The following is a 20,731-nucleotide window of genomic DNA, read 5'->3' as shown; positions in this document are numbered from 1 at the left end:
GCGAAACCAGTTGTTTTGCTCTTATAAATTACTTTATCCGTTATATGAAGTGAAAATGCACCACACAATAATCTAACCATTATATATCACAAAGTCCGTAAACTATCGTTCATGGTAATGATTCAAAGGAATTATACAGGATAATCGCGAGCAGTTTCGATGCCTCAGGATCTTGTATGTTTACCCATGATTTTTGATTGGCTACGTGTATTGATATAGTTCACCGTGTAGTATTTGTGGCTGTTGATTTAATGATCGTGTTTTCCCGTTTTTGCTGGCGTTGTCTGCCTTTCATTGATATTTCGTCTATCATTTCATTTCTTCTTCTCATATAACTGATCTAAAACAGAGGTTGAAATAGCACAAACAGCACCAATCTTATTGCACTATATACGCATTTTGAAAAATTATAATTGTCTGAGAATCTTTCGAATTTCATGCTCTGAAACGTTTTCTTTTAACCTTCTTATTTTAGTTGTTCTTGACCGAACTTGCTGACGATTATATTAGGAACACGGACACGGAGATCAGTATATGTTCACTTAAAAAGCAAAACAATAAAAAAATTATTCCCGTTTGTTACAATAGCGATATTTAAACATAAGTTTTTGTAAAAACCAACTGAAGCAGATAAATTGCATGTATACATTCAGAAAATTTGATTCATTTAATGGAAATATGTCGTTCAAAAACATAATTGAATGTTTCAAAATATCATTTTATAGGAGTGGTTTACGGTGATTATGTCTTGATGATTAAAAGAGAAAGAGACAACATCTACAATCAGAAAGAATAGTTAGTCCATAACCAAACACTAAGACCTTGTCGATATTTTATTTCTTACTGGCTTTAATTAGATATAGGAAGATGTGGTGTGAGTTCCAATGAGACAACTTTCCATCCAAATAAAAATTTAAAAAAGTAAACCATTATAGGTCAATGTACGGCCTTCAACACAGAGCCTTGGCTCACACCGAACAACAAGCTATAAAGAGCCCCAAAATTGCTTGTGTAAAACCATTCAAACGGGATCTATAAAAAAAATAATAATAAAGAAATAATTGTTTATTTTAAAGTTCAAATATTGTAAAGGAGATAAAGGATACTACAGATACAGTTACGTCGGCCTCATATCTTGACTTACATCTAGAAATTGACAATGAGGGTCGGTTGAAAACAAAACTTTACAACAAAAGAGATGATTTCAGCTTTCCAATTGTGAACTTTCCATTTCTAAGTAGCAACATTCCAGCAGCACCTGCATACGGGGTATATATCTCCCAATTGATACGATATTCCCGTGTTTGCATTTCCTATCATGATTTTCTTGATAGAGGGTTGCTACTCACAAGGAAGCTATTAAACCAAGAGTTCCAAATAGTTAAGTTGAAATCATCCCTTCGTAAATTTTACGGACGCCATCACGAGTTGGTTGACCGTTATGGAATAACCGTATCACAAATGATATCGGATATGTTCCTCACGTCGTAACTACAATCACCTTCCCTTTCCTGAATGTGACCTACCGAATTAGACTTTTTACCGGATTTGTTATCACATAAGCAACACGACGGGTGCCGCATGTGGAGCAGGATCTGCTTACCCTTCCGGAGCACCTGAGATCACCACTAGTTTTTTGGTGGGGTTCGTGTTGTTTATTGTTTAGTTTTCTATGTTGTGTCGTGTGTGCTGTTGTTTGTTTGTCTTTTTCATTTTTAGCTATGGCGTTGTCAGTTTGTTTTAGATTTATGAGTTTGACTGTTCCTTTCGTCCCTCTTTTGTATTCTATATCTATTTTTTTTATATGGTTACGATTTTAACAGATACAGTAACTTCAAGGTATATCGGAACATTATTAAAAAAAATTGTTTGGTATTAATTACTTAGATATTATAGATCCCCTTCATCCTCTGATGAGATTAGATTAGTTTAGATTACCACAAATTCTCAATGTTCAAAGACCTGAAATAGTTTTGACTATTCTGTATAGGCTGTTCCAATATGTTATCCCGGTTTTAAAGATAAGTTTTAACATAAAATTTATTGTATCTTTGCACTTATTCAAGTATGCCGTGTACTAAAAAAAGCATCAAAACGGTACCAATAAGAAGTTTTTTGTTTGACTTGTCTACAGGCAAACGCTGTAACAGTAGACCACAGAGAAATGTTTCTTTTAATTTATTATTTGTCATATTTAGTGATCAATGTATGTCACGTTCTTAAACGAACCAATATGCTTGGTCATTAGCTTTGTCATTCTATTCTTTTATTCTGGAAATGTTACTCGATTAATATATTCTAGATAATGACAAATCTTAGTTATTTTTTCTATTTCTTTATAAAATGTAATTCAAATATCCGACTTTCATTTACCTACGGTGTTCTTGTATGTCTATATGGTTGTATACTTTGTGAATCCTGTCTAATGAATAAGCGTTTGTTACGAAATTATTGATTTTCTTCATGTTTTGAACATTCTTATTACAGGTTTTACCTTTGATTTTATATTCACATATAATTTGATAAAGGCCATACGTTGACATATAGTTATTAACTGCTATGTCATTTGGACTCTATCAGATAGTTGTCTCATTGCGGCAATCGTTCGACATCTTCTGGTATTTCTACATTGATAAACGAGGTTTTCGTTAAACCAATGTTATACAGAAATATGAACCATAATGTCTTGAATGCTCATTACAATTTGAATTATAGTTATCAAAGGTACAAGGATTATAACTTAATACGCCAGACTTTTTCATAAGACTTATCAGTGACGCTCAGATCAAAAAATTAAAAAGCCAAACAAGTATAAGGTTGAAGAGCATCGAGTTCCCAAAATTCTAAAAAGTTGTGCCTAATACGGCTATGGTTATCTATGCCTGGGATAAGAAAATCCTTACAGTTAGAGAAGGCGTTAAGTGCTTACTGTAATGTTTACAATAGTAACAAAAGTTATGCAATTGGTGTTTTTAAAAGTTGAAATGCTGAATTGAAAACTTATGCAAATGATAAATAATGTAGACAATTCAAACAAAACCAAACAATAGTATTTTCCATAGAAATTGCATCAGAAACCGAATGCAGAAAGGATGGGCGGATTTGGTATTGATAACTACTTTGGCTGAACAATTTTCTGCTTTACCAAAATGGAGTCGGAAGGAGGATTATAAATAAATCAATCACTTGCAAAGATTGTTGATCCCCGAGGGTATCACCAGCCAGTAGTCAACACCTCGGTGTTGACATTAATATCAATAATCTGGTCATTTTTATAAATTTCTTGTTTGCAAAACTTTGAATTTTCGAAAAACTAAGGATTTTCTTATCCCAGGCATAGATTACATAGCCGTATTTGGCACAACTTTTTGGAATTTTGGATCCTAAATGCTCTTCAACTTTGAACTTGTTTGGCTTTATAAATATTTTGATATGAGCGTCACTGAGTAGTCTTATGTAGACGAAACGCGCGTCTGGCGTACTAAATTATAATCCTGGTACCTTTGATAACTATCTACTAAAAACCAAATTTTATATACTGACGAAGCAATAATAACGATGACAAGCGCACAGCCGATTACTTGGGGTTTTTTTTCAATTCAGCATTTCAACTTTTAAACTTTAAATGTTGTAATTGTGTCAATGTACATTTCTGCTATTTTCCGATGCAAATTGCTGAGAATCTCTTTGTTTAATGCTAATTAATTAATGAGAATTTTACTGTGTTTAGAGCCAGTCATCGGTGTATGCAATTGAAAGGTAATTATAACTATATGATTCATCAAAACGATTGAGAACAACTACCATGTTAAATGCAAATGTTGTAATTATAGTAATGCAAATTTCTGGTATGAAAATCACTGATAATTTCTATGTTTTATACAATGCAATGTGTTTAATACAAGTCAATGAGTAATGTATTATGAAAAAAACCTACTATGTTTAATGCAAGTGATTGAGAACTAGTACTATGTGCAAATTATTGAGAACTTCTACTATGGTTAATGCAAATTATTGAGAACTTTTACTATGGTTAGAGCAAATGATTGGGAATAACTACTATGTATGATTAATGAAAGTCGATGAATATTTTTAATGTCAATAAAAAAAGACATGTTGATGTTTAATGCAAATCAATGAGAATTTGTCCATGTTTAATGAAAAGCAATGAGTATTCCTAAATGCTTTACATGCTTGCAGTAAATGCAGTATAAAGCAATGATACAGATTTCATTGCACACAATTGTTAATAAACAAAATTTTTACCTGAATTTGCGATTATTTCTATTTCCGGTGCGTCTCACTTGAATTGTCTTTGCTTGTCACGAGTAGCACGACGGAAGCAACAAGTGGAAAAAGAAAACCCGAGTTCATCCTCTAATAATTTTAATTATAATATTAATTATCCATTGGAAACAAAAAGAAAAGAGTAAGATGTTTGTCCACAATTTATATGTAAATAAACAATAGAAGATGCTTATAACTTATATACTGTTTTATAACCCTATTGTGGGTGTTTTTTCTCTTCCATTTTTTATGTGTAGTGCAATCTCTAGGACTTTTTGTGTAAACAAGTATGGACTGTTGTCCGGTTTTCTTTTTCTTTTGGTGAGGATATTTTGGTCGATGATAAACGCAAAACAGTATAAACATTAGAAATGTGTACACCAGAAAGTGACATCACAAAAATACTGAACTCCGAGGAAAATTCAAAACGGAAAGTCCCTAATAAAATGACGAAATCAAACGAATGGAAAACAACTGTCATTTCAGAATCGCGTTTTGTCTCCAAAAGAATCATTAATAACGCTCAAATCAATAATGTTAAATAGGACAAATAAAGTACGTGATTGAAGAGCATGGAGGAACCAAAATTCAAGATGAATTTTCCAAATACAGTTACATGTAGGTTACCTTATTTGTTCCTGTGGTAGAAAATCTTTATCATTTTGAAACAAATATCTGTGATTTCTGCAACTGCTGTGATTCATTCGCATTTATTTGGTCAAAATAAAAGAGATATGTTAATATGCTGTGTCATGTTAGGTTTATGTATTACTAGTATATAGTTTAACACAGGATATATTTTATTTCCGTTAACTAATATTCTGTTACACAATATTTCAGTTGAGAGGACGTTATTGAAAACAGAACATTCAGTGATAGATCAAAGAGTGTTGAATTAATATGAAGAAATAAGTGGTATGACCAAATCATAAAGAAATAAACAGCTAAGTCCACTTGAACTGAATTACATGTTTATCAACAGATTAATCTCTGGAAATTAATATGTCGTGCTTGAAAAAAAAAACTAGCATTACTTTTTAATTTTTTTTATTTCAATGATTCACACGTTTCTACATTATATGAAGTGATGAGTTATCAATCCAGTTCTTTTGTAGATCAATCCAGCTCGACCCATCAACAATCTTATTCCAGACACTAATTTTCCAATAAGAACCTGCTTTATGTCTCCCTTGTTTTCAATGATCTGTCGATCGTGAGTTACTTTTAGACTGTGATGTAATTAGGATTTGTTGATGTTTAACATATTGCAAATAACTATTCATGTTTTATGTCAACGTTTAATTATGACAATGGAAGGATAGGCACTGATTAGACAATAGAATTTGTTATCATATTGTAGTTTTTGTTCCAGACTTTGCGCTCTACTTATAAAAGAACATGTGTTTTAGTTTAACTTTAAAAAAAAAACCATAGATATAACTCAGTTTAAATGAGAACAGCAAATCATTTTTTAAGGAGCTATTAATTGTTTTTCAACAATAAATGGTATATCTCGAAAAGATTTGACAACATTTAAATGATACGTTCGTTCATATTTGTAGACAATTCAAAGTATCATTGATATCCTGGTTTTCTTAAAATTCACTGTTTTTAAAACATTGAATTTTTCGAAATACTAAGGTTTTTCTACCTCTAGGAATTAATTGCCTGAGCCCTAGTTGGGACAACCTTTAAAAATTGTTATTTTAATGCTCTACAACTTCGTATTCGATTTGGCTCTCAAACTGTTTTGATTCGAGTGCAACTAGTGAGTCTTATTAAGACGAAATGCACGTCTGACGTAAAAAAAATTATATAAGCCATTTATCTTTGATGAGGGTTTACATTAGAGACAACAAATAAACCTCTGCCATAAAAGCAATTCATTGAATCAATTAGAAGCTAATGTTAGAAATTCCACGTGTAAAGTAAACTGTTTGAACGTAAATAATGTACTTTTCGAATTGCAAAATAGAATTCCCCATTCATTCAAAGTTACAGCCTTTTTAGAAAATTAAGAAGTGATGAAGTGTTATCGTCTAGAGTAATTATGCATCCCTCAATATTGACCAATAGGCGTTATACAATAAAAAGAACAATGATTCGTCCCTTGAGACCTTGTAGTAACAATTTACATTATGATATCATCTCTTTCAATAGATGCATACAGCTGTGTTCAGATACTTCAGATGACATTTTATGGTAAAGTAAAGGCTTACAATAAATAGGTTACAGAAAATGTATTGCTCACTACATAGTTGTTAACAGTGAAATATTCTTTAAAAAATGAAGGATCCTGGCAATAATATTTACTTTGAACATTGAGTTAAAGCGGTATGGGCTTTGCTCATTATAAAATGAAGGATCCTGGCAATAATATTTACTTTGAACATTGACATAAAGCGGTATGGGCTTTGCTCATTGTTGAAGGCCGTATGGTGACCTATAGTTGTTAATTTCTGTCATTTTGGTCTCTTGTGAACAGTTGTCTCATTGGAAATCATACCACATCTTTTTTTTATATATATATTAAACTTTCATTTATTTTCTAAATATTAGGTACACATTGAGGGCGTTACACCAAGACATTATTGTCTATGCAGAATGGTATAGTTTTGGATATTTTAGGAGGGAGTCTTTCAGTGATTTGATTATATATAATGGAAAAACCTGATAAATGCAGGAAATCCAATATCATTTAACGACTAGTGGTGTAAATAATATTAGGGTTTTAACAATATTCATGTTGCTCGATGGAAACATGTTTCCAATTGCATACAACTTTATATTTTGTTACAAATATATTATATAAGGAGATGGAGTATGATTTCTAATTAGACAACTATCCCAATGAATCGGATTTAAGCTACAATATAAGGTCACACCGTATGGCCGTCGGCAATGAGGAATAGAGTCCTCTATGAAAGGTCAATACTTAACAAAATGTGAATCAGTTCAAACTTAACACCAACGGAATGATTTACGGAAGGATAATACAATTGATGAAAAGCAAATGGAACATAGAGCAACCAACGACAACCTCTGATCCACATGTAGGCTCCTGACTTTGGACAGGCACATGTTTGGGATTCGAGCGTCACTGGTTAGTCTTTTGTAGACGAAACGCACGTCTGGCGTAAATACAAAATTTAATCCTGGTATCTATGATGAGTTTATTTAAAATGTGGCGGGTTTGATCATTGTTGGCAAACATCTGTCTAACATACGACAGTAGTGTAACAGCACAACATATAAAGAACAAAATTTAAAATCAGTTGGAAATAGCTTTACTCATTAAATTTTCACAAAGCGCAAAACATCTTCAGTATTAAAAAGACAAAAGACACAAAGTACAAATTAAATTGTGCTTTGTAGTTCAAGGACTATAACAACTAATAGCCCCCAAAGTATGTTGTCTCATTCTTTCCCAGTACCGTCTTACTTTTTATTACACACGTAACAGAACGGGTTTAGACCTAAATAGAACTATATGTCTTTACAGTCATTCTACTGAGAAGTGAAAAAGTTACAAAAGAATTAAAGACAGGCAAACAATACCAAAGGAACAAACAATCTATAACGAAAGTCCAAAAAACAAACGATAGTATACAAACCACAACATAGAAAACAAAAGATTGAGCAACACGAACCCCACCAAAAATTGAGGGCGATCTAAGGGTAAGCATATCCTGCTCCACATGTGGATACCGTCTTGTTGCGTATGTAAGTAAAAACCAAGTGATAAGTCTAATTCGGTCGGTCAAATTCAGTGAAAATAGGTTATTGGCAGATAGTAATTGGTGTTTGCATAACAAGAAAAAAATGTAAGTTAACAAATGCTTCTAATTAAATGTAAAACATCCAAACAAAATCACCAGAGAAATGGATTCTTTTTGGCATCAATTCTTTTAAATAGTCTCTTATTTTAGACCATTTTCAATCAAACTCGATCAACAACAAAGCTAATTCACATTTTTATTATAGATTTAATCAGAATAATTTAACCTTTTAAATCATCATTTAATTTCCGTTTTCAAAATTAACTTGATATTTATCCATTTGTTTTCTAATACTGAAAGTCTTTACTTAACAGCTTCCTGTCTTTAAGTAATTGGACCACCCCATATTGCATGCTGATGCCCATTTGAATTCTGTCCTGAACAAATCATGCTTTAAAAAGAGCCACATTAGGGGCTTAAAGACGCCTACAATAACAGATTTGCTGTTAACTACCAAATTCCGATTGTACTTTGGAACTATTAAATGTACAATCGGATAAATAACATGATCCTTCTGATAATCTCACCATAGAAATACCATATTGTCTTATGAATAATTAATAACTCTATTATTAAATACTTTTGCTTCCCAAAAAATCTATCATTTTCTAAGATTTACAAGACTGCTGCTAATATCAAATTTTTATATAATTTAATAATTTATGTGTAAAAAAATTGTGGAAGAGATTGTAATTGAGGTAGAAGAGTGGTTGTGACACGATAACGATACATAATCATTTTAGTAGTGACGTCCTGTCAAATTGATCCTAGCGTCGTAGGAGACTAAACAGCTATTTAGAGAACGGTCAGAATCATTCAGAACAGCGAACAGGAGGACGACCATGAACAAAAGTGAGTAACATTAACTAATCCAAATTATCATATTTTTAATGTTGAAAAGTATCAATTTTACTTGTCAAATGCATAAGAAATATAATAATACTTCACCGTGTAAATGTATTTTTTTTATTTCGAATTAAGTTGACACTTACAAATTTTACAGATTGCAGAATATTGCAGAACTGATTTGCTGCTTTATTCATTTTGTTATCAATAATTCCATAATATTTCTTTTTCTATTCTTTTTTAACCATTGTATTTCCCTTTTCTGCTTTTCTGGTTTTTTAATGCTTTTTAAATCACGCATGATTGTATGTATACAGTAATAATATAAAAACAAAATTAATTAATTATCTATAAAACAGTCCGCTAACTTGTTTGAAGAGGGTTATTGTTTATTCTGTGTGGGTCATTTTTAATGTTGACACTTCGGAGAGTTGAATCAGTATTAGATTTCTCAAATTTTAATCTGATGCTTTTTGATGGAGAGTGTTCCTGAAACATGTGCTTTGACCACTGAAATTTGAATAATTAATTGTAAAAGAGTACAATAACCCGAAAAAATATAATATTTCATATAGTAGTATGAAAGAAAATTTAAACATAAATTCACTGCATTTAACAGTTTTGAATCTATCTAAAGATTAAATCGTTTACTCATGTACTTATCACTTTTTTTCATGCTAACTAATTTCTTAATTGATTTCTTTTTTCTCCTCGTGACTAAGTGTGTATGAGGTCTGAAAGGACGTGTTTAAAACTGAATTTAAAGTTTACGCGAAGTAAATAAGAATATAAAAAATAGTCTACACATAACCAAAAATTTTGTAATCGCTTGAATACTAAAGAATAATGAGATATGTATGATGTAGCTTAAGATTAAACTATACACCTTTCAAGTTTTATATATGTCTTCAGCAAGAAGTATATACGAAGAAGACAATTATAAAATCATCACGCGACTGATATCCTAAATAACTTTATGAATATACGAGGACTTTATCTCACTATGTCGGCATGACATTTTGTTCAGAAATCGTTGTCAATAAAATGGACTTATGCACGTGAGATGTTTAGCTAGCAATAAAAACAGGTCTAATCCACCATTTTCTACATAAGAAGATATAGGAAGATGTGGTGTGTGTGCCAATGAGACACCTCTCCATTCAAATAACAATTTATAAAAGTAAACCATTATAGGTCAATGTACGGTCTTCAACAATAAGTAAATGTATTAATCAGGTCAGGAATATAACAGTTGTTATCCATTCGTTTGTTGTGTCTAAGCTTTTGATTTTACCGTTTGATTAGGGACTTTCTGTTCTGAATTTTCCTCGAAGTACAGTATTTTTGTGATTTTACTTTTTATTAGCTCACCGTTACGGAATATTCCTCTTTCAGATGACTACGAGTGCATTTCTTTTGTGGTAGCCAATGTCCTATGCTTTGTTTCTCGTCATTATTTGTCCAAAATATCATTTTGTAGACGAAACCAGCGTCTGGCGTAAATACAAAATTTAATCCTGGTATCTATGATGAGTTTATTTCGAGAGTAATTAATTAAATGTTGGCAACTGTTCATAAATTGAAATCAAATTCGTTACTGTATCTTTTAGGAAACACAGCAACCGATATAAAGTGTGAGATGGAGTCTTTATCTTATTTTATGTCATATCTTAATATCGTGGTTTTTTTTGGAGGATGGGAGGGAATTGATGTTGATACAACTTTTATAGACTAGGGCGATTAAGAGTTTTCAAATTGTGTTAGATAACTGTTAATTGCTGAAGACTAAATGTTGCCGTCTATTTTTCTAGTGGTCTTTGTGTTACTGTTCCTGGCGTATCTTTTTATTAAAATCGATCTGTGATGATTTTCTTTGACCCAGTTTTGTTTTAAGCCTCTAATATATTAACCAACATTTTGGTATAAAGGATTTCAAGAAACACGTGATGTGCACGCTTAGATCGGAATTTGATGCATCTGTCATACAAATGAGAGTTTAAGCTAGCTATAAAACCAAGTTCAATCCACCGTTTTCTACATAAGAAAGTGCCTGTACCAAGTCAGGAATATGATAGTTGTTATACATTCGTTTCGTGTGTGTGAACTTTTGATTTTGGCATTTGAAAAGGGATTTTCTGTTTTGAATTTTCCTCTGAGTTTTTTTGTACTTTTGTGATTTACTTTTTACTGGTAATAAGCAACACGATGTGTTCCACTAGGAAAACATGAACTGTCTCAACTTGAAACTTCGGGGCACGTAGTTCAAGATTTAATTGTGCTAAATAATGTTGATCCATCTTCAGGTTTCTCTTTAATAGTAAACACAATCGGTAGCTAGTTCTTGTCCATTTATGGTACCTTTGATAATTATTTACACCACTGGGTCAATGCCACTGCTGGTGGACGTTTCGTCCCCGAGGGTATCACCAGCCCAGTAGTCAGCACTTCGGTGTTGACATGAATATCAATTAAATGGTAATTTTTATAAATTTCCTGTTACAAAACTTTAAATTTTTCGAAAAACTAAGGTTTTTCTTATCCAAGGAATAGATTCACCAGCCCAGTAGTCAGTTGTTCGGTGTTGACATGAATATCAATTATTTTTATAAAATTCCTGTTACAAACTTTTTAATTTTTCGAAAAACTAAGGATGTTCTTATCCCAGAAATAGATTATCTTAGCCGTTTTTGGCGCAACTTTTCGGACTTTTTGGTCCTTAATGCTGTTCAGCTTTGTACTTGTTTGGCTTTATAACTATTTTGATCTGAACGTCACTAATGAGTCTTATGTAGACGACACGCGCGTCTGGTGTATTAAATTATAATCCTGGTACATGCACCTTTGATAACTATTATGACGACACAATCCGATTTATGATTGTCCCTTACTGTAGGCGAATTAATTTGATTTCATGTTCATTCTTATTTCGGGTTAGTGATAATTATATGATATATAATGCATAAAACGATTTGAAAAAAAAATAGGATAGACACTCCAAATTTATTTTTCCGTTTTAATATGTTTACATTTCAAAATAATATTTACATTTTCTAAATGATTTTTTCTAAAGTTTATACTTGTAATATGATATCATTCATGTTAATATTTTAGATGATGTATTATGCAATCAATTTATTTTAGTTGATTCTATACTCAGCAAAAAGTTAACGTCGAAATTAAAGCTAGGTAACAAAAAGTGATATAATTTTTTGGCTTAGATATATGATTATTTATATTGTTACGTACTTATAATATACACAATGAGAATAACTGTTTGGAAGAGAAATAATTATCCATTGTAACTTCCATATTTAGAATCAATGGCATATCATGATTCCCAAAACCGGTTTTATCTTAACCCATTTTACCATAAATGAATACCTTCCTTTCAAATATAACATTCATAATTATAAAGGGATATTGATTAAGATAATTAAATTCATAAATATTCATAGCACGAACTAGTTCATTAATATCGCGACAAACCATATTCGAATACGCCAAATGACGTCTTGAACTACATAATTTTCAGTTTGAAAAGTACTGGAGGGTTCTTAATCTGCATCGAAATTGCATAACTTCAAAACTACAGAATGTGAGTGTTATTATCCAGCAATAGATGTAATGTGCTTTTACGGATAAACATGGTCATCTCTTTCAAAATTTTACGTTTAATAATTTGTGTGCGTCTGCTCATGCGTAAGTTATCATTATTGCAACCATGCGTAAGAAATGATTATTACACTCATGCGTGAGCAATGGCTTTAGTTACCTTGCTATAACTTTAATTAATGCAATAGATTTTACGAGCAACTATGTCTGTCATCTTTATGTCCTTTTTGACATTCAAAGAATGTGAACAACTGTTTTGGGAATTAGACAATCATAATAGTTGTCGATTTTTTATTCTTTCAATCAAAAATAAAAATCATATTAAGCTTAGAATACTAGTGTGTTTTTATTTTAAACTGACGTAAGAATAATTTGTATTTAGTTTTACCCTTATAATAAACGGTGGTCAAAGTATATACTCTTTAAATTCTTTAAATTTAATATACATTTACTGTCAAAAACAAAAACTTTGGCGTACAAAAGTACCCTGTATTTATAGGGAGTACAGGGCCTCAAAATTTTTAAATTCGTAAAGTTTTTGAACACTTCTGGGATTTCGATATTATTTGAATATAAAAAGTCTAAATTCAAAAATTGTTCAGTAGTTTAGATTTGTCCCTAAACTCAAAATGGGCAATGATTTGATTTGATGCTGTACATTAACATGCTTATTACATATAAGAGGGCATATAGGGATTTGATAACAAAATGATTTCATTTTTCTCTGACAGACAAAACATAATCCCCTTCTTAAATTGTTTTTTGTTGATAATCTATTCATTCATATGTTTTATATATCTATACATACTCAAAATTGGCAATGTAATTGTTTATTTACGTGTGACGCTATTTGTTTTTACATGGGTTTATGACCAATCTACTATATGAGTAACAATGCATGATGGACTACTACGTATTTACAAACAACCGAGAACACGTGTTATTTACTGAAGTACAATACATTTTTTCATGCATTGCGGGATTGAAAATTTTGCATAGTTTTTAATTTTTTGTATCCACATTCATAGTTATAAATTTTTCGTTCTATGCTCAGATCCACGAAGAGTTGTTCCTTTTAAAATTGTTACATGATAATGACTGCTGTACCAATATTTTTGACTATATTTATTTATTATGTCTGTTTAGTTCACGCATCATTGTAAATATAACGGAATTTGGTGAGACTGTCAACAAAGTGAGAGGTTCAGCGCTATAAAACCAGGTTTAATCCACCATTTTCTACGTTTGAAAATGCCTGTACCAAGTCAGGAATTTGACAGTTCTTGTCCATTTGTGTTTGATGTGTTTTGTCAATTGATTTTGCCATGTCATTATGAATTTTCCGATTGGATTTTCCTCTGAGTTCAGTATTTTTGTGATTTTACTTTTTTCTATGTCAACAAACGAGTGATTGAAATACCCGTTATAGCAATTAATGTTTAAGATCCCTTCTGTGGCCTGTGAATAACGAAATTTTCAAACTGCAATAGTTTCAAAACAGTAAAGATTATGAATAATAGAGATGGGCCATTTTGTACATATACCAAGGGGAAACTTTGTGCAAAGCATAAGAATTTATATTTTAATTACATTTAGTACAAAAAGAGAATTTGGTGAAAATAAAACCAAGAATTTGTGGAAAACCCACAGATTTTAATACAGATATTTTTGTTATAAAATTTGAAACATAGGATTACTCACTTGTTTTTCTATGATGTGCTAGCATTTGTTGTTTACAGAAATTCCTAAACAAGCTTTTAATTCCGAAACACCTCGTGGTGAGTCACTAAAGTCGAGCGAAATCCTAAAATGTGTACTGTAATTGGTACATATTTCTATTTGTTTTAACAAATATCTAAATTTATAAACTTGTTTTAAGGAAATCATTGCTAGCACTGCATGAAATAATCCTCTATCTATCAAGCATCGAATTGTCAAATATGAGAGTACAAGGGGAAAGGCTGTAAATTTTCTATAAAATTTCCATATGTTTAGCATTGAATCAACACAAGGGTACATAATCCCTAACATGATTGATGATGACACGGAGACTTTAGGTATTCTTTCACAAGACAGCATCGAAATAACAGTGAAAAACAATAACCCATAATATAAATTTACTAGGGTAAAGCTAACCCTGCGTCGATAACAGCCGGTGCAGATATTCACGAGGGCAGCATCTTTAACATAGCTAGTTAAAAAATAAGGGATCCTTGAATTTTGGATTTTTAAAAAGGGGAGGACTTAGAGTGTCAAATATCTGCTTGCGTCACTAAAATTTCACAGTTTTTCACAAAATTGATTTAATAATGCTGTATCTTCTTTTATGATTAAAAAGTAATTTAAATCGAGAAAAAAGTATGTGTTTTTTAATTTGTCTTTAAGAATCAACAACGTATAATCATCAATCGGGGCCATTTTTATCCGATTGTACAGTATGGACTTTTCTCATTGTTGAAGGTATTACAGTTGCCTATCATTACTTGCATCCACTTCATTTGTACTTAAGTAAATAGCTTTTCCAATGGCAATCATACCACATCTCCTTATTTTTGTATACAAACATCTTTTAGAAATATAGGTCTTCAATTATGAGATATTTACTGGAGAATACTAAGTAATATTTTTATATATAGAATTTGACAGGTACAGAAAATGCATAACGCCTATATCGTCTATCATATTTTATCAAAACTGCACATAAGCTATTTTTAAATTCTTGTCTAACAATGTTAACAAAATCTATAAGTAAATGTGTTTCTATTTCAAACTGTTCTCTTTGTCCTGAAGCAAAGGAAGCAAACAGCTTTATAGTTTAATTTTGTTTTCGTCTTTGCATTTTTTTTTTTTCTAATGAAGATCTAGATATTGTTTTTTTTTAATATTTTTTAACTCGGAAATTTGACAAACCTTAGTAAAAGCATTTACGATGTTATCCATGCATGTTTATGTGCGACTAGGACATGGACTTTGATATGTCTATTAAAATTGCAACGTTGAACCTTACTTTACTAGATTGTGTCTTGGATGGAAAGATATCGCATTTGGTACTCATCTTCTTATTTCTATATATACAAAGCACGTTTTAGAAAACCGTAATGGGCAATATGACACTCACTATGATCCTGAGGATTGAAATGATTGAATATATTGCACATGAATACATCAATGGGACAGCGCCGAACGATAAAATTCCTCTTCGATATATTTGGGATAAAATTAGTAACAGACGGACTTTATCAATGGACAAAACTATACAAACTATGTTAAGCTGTTTACCGTCTCCGCTTTTATAATTTTTTTTTTTGCATACTGAATATTATGATGATTTTACTTTTAGTTCAGGTCTTGATAAAAACTTTTACGAACCCAGTACAGCATGCACAGATAGTATAGTGTGTCAGTGCCAGTTCTCGTGATTTTCGAGCAGACATGTTTTTGGAATGGCATTATACAGGTTTAAAATAAATCATACTGGACAGTGGTTACTTCATTGGAAATGTCACTGTTTCACGTCGTGAAATTAATCCATAGCTACAATGCATCACAATGGGAAAATCCTGTTCAACGACGTTTACAAGGCGACAAAGAAAGTCGAGCCGTGAAGCTAGTAAACAACACACTTTTTATCTGAGCATGTAAATTAAAGATTATGTTATATATTATCAATTAAACATATTATCAGAACAAAAAATGTATTATGAGAGTCCCAGACACTAAATTCGGTGACAGTTTTCGCACTAATTCCACGTGTTTTCAAGTGGTAGTAAACTCGTAGTAGCCCACAATGCATTGTAGTTCATTGAATCGATTGGTCAGTTTTTCAATGCCGTATTGGCCTTGTGTTTGGGAAATTGTGACGCTAGAATAAAAAAAAAGACAAAATGAAATACGAAGCTGAAAAACATTGAGAGAAAACATTACAAGATGTATTGCCAAATACAACTAAAGCAATAAATGTAAACAGTTAGTATCTAAAATACATAAACATTCCAAAAAAGTATAATGAAATACTGCAGTGACCAATAACATAAAATAACACACGGAAAAACGCATATATGTATTACCCATTTCTTTGAAAATTTCCCTCTGTGAAGTGGTGACGAGACATTCACACTTCTGCATGCATTGCTTTGTAATACGTCATATCCTATACAAAGCATTTTTTTTTAATTTTCAGATATTTTAGTAATGAAGAGTTTCTTTTTTATTTGCTTATTGATTTCCCTTATTGGTGATAGTGCCGAACAAATAAGTTTCTCAACAGATTGGGGCAGTGGAAAACGCTCATTTTTAGAAAGTTACGAAAATATCTGCAAATCAAAGTTGGAACAGTCGTTAATTTTTGACATAGCCAGTCTTGTTCAAGTAAGTAGATGATTGATTTTAAAGTTATTGCTTCCATTTTTAGCATATATTTCTAGTTATAGATTACTTATGTTGATTAGTTTTCCATTTTCCTACTCTATGTATCCATTAATTGTATTAATTGCGGGATATAAAAATCAGAATTAGAAACAGCCTTAATTGACATAAAGTGTTACTGACCTCCATCGGGAACTACAAAATCTACAAAATAGAACATAAGAGGAAAGACGATTTAATTATTCATATTATCAACACCACCATGAAAAAGTAAAAAAACAAAAATACTGAACTCCTAGGAAAATTCAAAAGGGAAAGTTCCTAATGAATTTAACTTGAAATAAAAGAGATCACATATAGTGTTGAGTTTTTCAATGTAGAAACAAATGTGAAGATCGATTATAAACTAAAAATTACCACAAAAGAGACGATTTCCATTATTCTTAGTTTAAATTTTCTATTCAAATGGTACCACAAAAGAAATACCACTGAACATAATGCAGAGACACCGAAATAAAAAAAAACAGATACTAGTTATCATGCCCTTCGAAAAATAAATTTTGAATTTCAAACCTTATATTTGAAATATTATAATTTCAAAATATTACTTAAAATAAACGTGTTTTAGTAAGAAATAATGTAAAGCTATCTAATTTATAAAAATGTATGTATCAGGTTAACATCTGTCCTTCTTTAGGGAAGGATAGTTTGGCGTTCTGACGAAATAAAGATATGCATTTGCCTACATGTAAATTCTGCAGTAATTTTGTTTCTACCAAACATATTTAAAAGTAATGAATTTAATCCAGGAAATATTGCTACTGGGCTTAATTCATCATGTATGTATTGCATTTCAAGTTTATAAATTAACTGTTAACAAAACTTTTGAATTTTGAAATATAATAAAGCATATTAATCTATTGTAATAAAAAATCATAATATCTAATAAAATTTGTAGATTTAGCAAATAAAGTCCTTATATTTGTATAAAGTAACATTCTTTTATAGTGGAAAATTGTTTTAACTTTGAATAAGCTACAATTAAAATTTGCTTGCTGGTCCCTCTTTGTGATTACCATTAGATAACTTTGGTTCCTTTCCCAATCAATATATCATCAAGGGAAGATAAATAAATAGATTTTCATTCATAGTCTTTTTCAAAAATGATGAACGGTTCTTTATATTGGTATGTAATCATTTTAAACGTTTCAAATGTATGAAATTATATACGTACATCAGTGTTTTTGATACACCAATAACACAAACTGAAATATATTGAATTGATACATTTTTTAATTTTTCAAAATTATATCAGAAACCTAAACTTAATTATTTTCGAATTGGCACATATTACAAGGGAATGTCACTCTTGCATACAAATGGCACATCAATATAATTAATTAACTGTGCAAGCGTACTCCGCCTTTAATGATGATTCTTAATTATAAATATAACCAAAAGTTGTAAATCTATAGATAGTGAAGACTAATGAAAGGTAACCCACTGTAAAAATATTTCTTTGCAATTTTTTAAAACTTCCTCAGAAAAATGCTCGAGCCACTTGACTTTCATAGCTCATAATTAACGTTTTTACACAATATTTGAATAAAGTAGTTAAAGATTATTCGCTTCTCAAAGTGTAAGACGCAATAAAAATCGTATGCTTTCACCATCTTACCGAAATACGGATTTAGTTAAGTCCTGAACATTTCGACATTTCTTCGTTTATTCTTTTATCAAAACTGGTTTTAAACAAATCACAAGTACGTGTTAAGATCCGACTTAATACCTATTTCCCGATATGGTCAGGTAAATTTGCTATATAATACATTACTAAGGCTTTTCTACCTCAGGAATAGATAACCTTAGCTGTATTTGGTAACAATTTTGTTCCTCAATGCTCTTCAACCTCTTCAAAAGAAAACTGTAAAGTTAATTCAATAAATTGATAATCATATGCTTTTTCTAATTACAGAGACACGTGGAAAGTTTCATGGATTGTAAGAATGATAACAGTAATCTAAAACATCGGCGATGACATCGGGTATGGAATTTACCATATCTTATGAGAGTAATTTTACAAAACCAAATGTAACAAAACATTGCAATTGTCTTAAAACGTTAACACGTGCCACTAAAAATTATTCCGTTTTCGACACATTCTCAGACCGTTGTAAGACCAACTGCAGTTCAAGTTTTAGAATTACATCTTTTTACCGCTAAATTGTACGAGAGACAAACCTTTTTATCAGGACTTTAAGTGTGTCTTTATATTGCAACCTAGGGAATGACATCCAAGGAAATGATGAAGTAGCACATCAGTAATTTTACAAAACAATTCTAGATTTAGACATCTTTAAACCATTGAAATACTGGAGTCAAGACAACTTTTCAACCAAACTACATACAATATTATAAATATAGCTTTCGAAAATCCTTCAAACTAACAGAGATATTTCAAATTTTCTCAAAATTATGAAACTCAAAAACAACTGGAAGAAATGTTAAAGAACTGCCAAAAAATTAAGTTAAACAAGGCTGCACCCTAAGTCAACTTTTTAGACGTCCATGTGATTTGTGACTTACAGTGCATTCTGACAGTATGATACCTTTTCATTGAATGTATTTGTTTTATTAGCCTAAACAGAGTAAATTTACACATTCACAAATCACGGAAATCTATAATCATTCATCTTAATAGTTGCAATATCCACTATTTATTGTGATAAATGGCGAGAAGTGACAACAAAATAACATAAGCAAGCTGCAACATTCATATAGATTTCATTAGCTTTGACCACCTTCTGAAATATACTCGGTGACCCGTGTACATTATGCTGATTTGTGTCTAGTTTGAGAAATCGTTTATTCCTTACATGCCAAACATAGCTGGATTTGCTAAAAAAAACTTACAACTAGAATATATTTGAACTTTTGCACTACTTTTAATACAATTTAGCACATCATCCCTAAGCAGTGATTAAAGTCCATACAAATTGTAATTCTCATTGTGAAAAAAGATACATTTATATGAATGCATATGAAAGTTTAAGTAAGCCACACCAACAAGCACTATTTTCTTTTCAGAGAAGGTATTTTCACTTTTAAATATATTCTAAACGTGAGTTGGTGAAATGATGGTTTGACACCTCAAGCAGATAGAACTATATCATTTTATATTAAGATTTATAAATTAGTCTTTGTAACTTTTTCTACATGTTATTTTATATTGATTTCTGTATCAATTGATGACTAAATTGCACATACAACCCCTATTATTGTTTTTTCAGGCAAGAAAGTCAGCAGACATGCAGGAATTAACACTACCAGATGCTTCAATGGATTTCTAGTCTGATTTTTATATGAAATCTAAGAGACATTTTTAACATTAATTTTTTAAAGAACATTGTTCATATATCAGCCACATCGTTCATCCTAGTCTAATGCCATGTAAATAATAAAATTCTCAACAAAATAAAATAAAGACGTTCTCATCCTTATTATATTAATAGAAATGTCATTAGACATATATTCTTATGATAAAGAAGTACTTCAGTAAGTTCCGTTATAAAAACGTTATCCAGCCATCGTTATCCAGTTATACACAAGTGTCATCCAGTTGTCTCAAGAATCCGTTTTCTGTCATGGAGTAATACCCAACAATATAACTTTGATGTGTTCCAACATTGCGTATACATATGCATGGGAGGAGCAGAACTCGTAGGGAAATCGATATCGCAGATATAGTTATTCGTACTTTATTTAGCTTTCAAAACTTTTTTTAATCGAGCGTCATTGATGAGTAATTTGTAAATGAAAAGCGCGTCTGGCATACACAATGT

The 20,731-nt window shown here is 31.1% G+C and overlaps 1 long non-coding RNA gene across 1 annotated transcript; it reads left to right on the top strand.

The window, feature by feature from the left end:
• Positions 1–8,792: 8,792 nt before the first annotated feature.
• LOC139518492 (uncharacterized) lies at positions 8,793–20,392 on the top strand. Its single transcript, XR_011663379.1, has 4 exons — positions 8,793–8,918; positions 16,705–16,892; positions 18,865–18,933; positions 20,180–20,392. It is a non-coding gene; the product is annotated as an uncharacterized lncRNA (long non-coding RNA).
• The last annotated feature ends 339 nt before the right edge of the window (positions 20,393–20,731 follow it).

This window comes from Mytilus edulis, chromosome 4 (genome assembly GCF_963676685.1).
Source record: "Mytilus edulis chromosome 4, xbMytEdul2.2, whole genome shotgun sequence".
NCBI classification, from domain to species: domain Eukaryota; kingdom Metazoa; phylum Mollusca; class Bivalvia; order Mytilida; family Mytilidae; genus Mytilus; species Mytilus edulis.
This window is presented reverse-complemented; position numbering and strand designations above follow the sequence as displayed.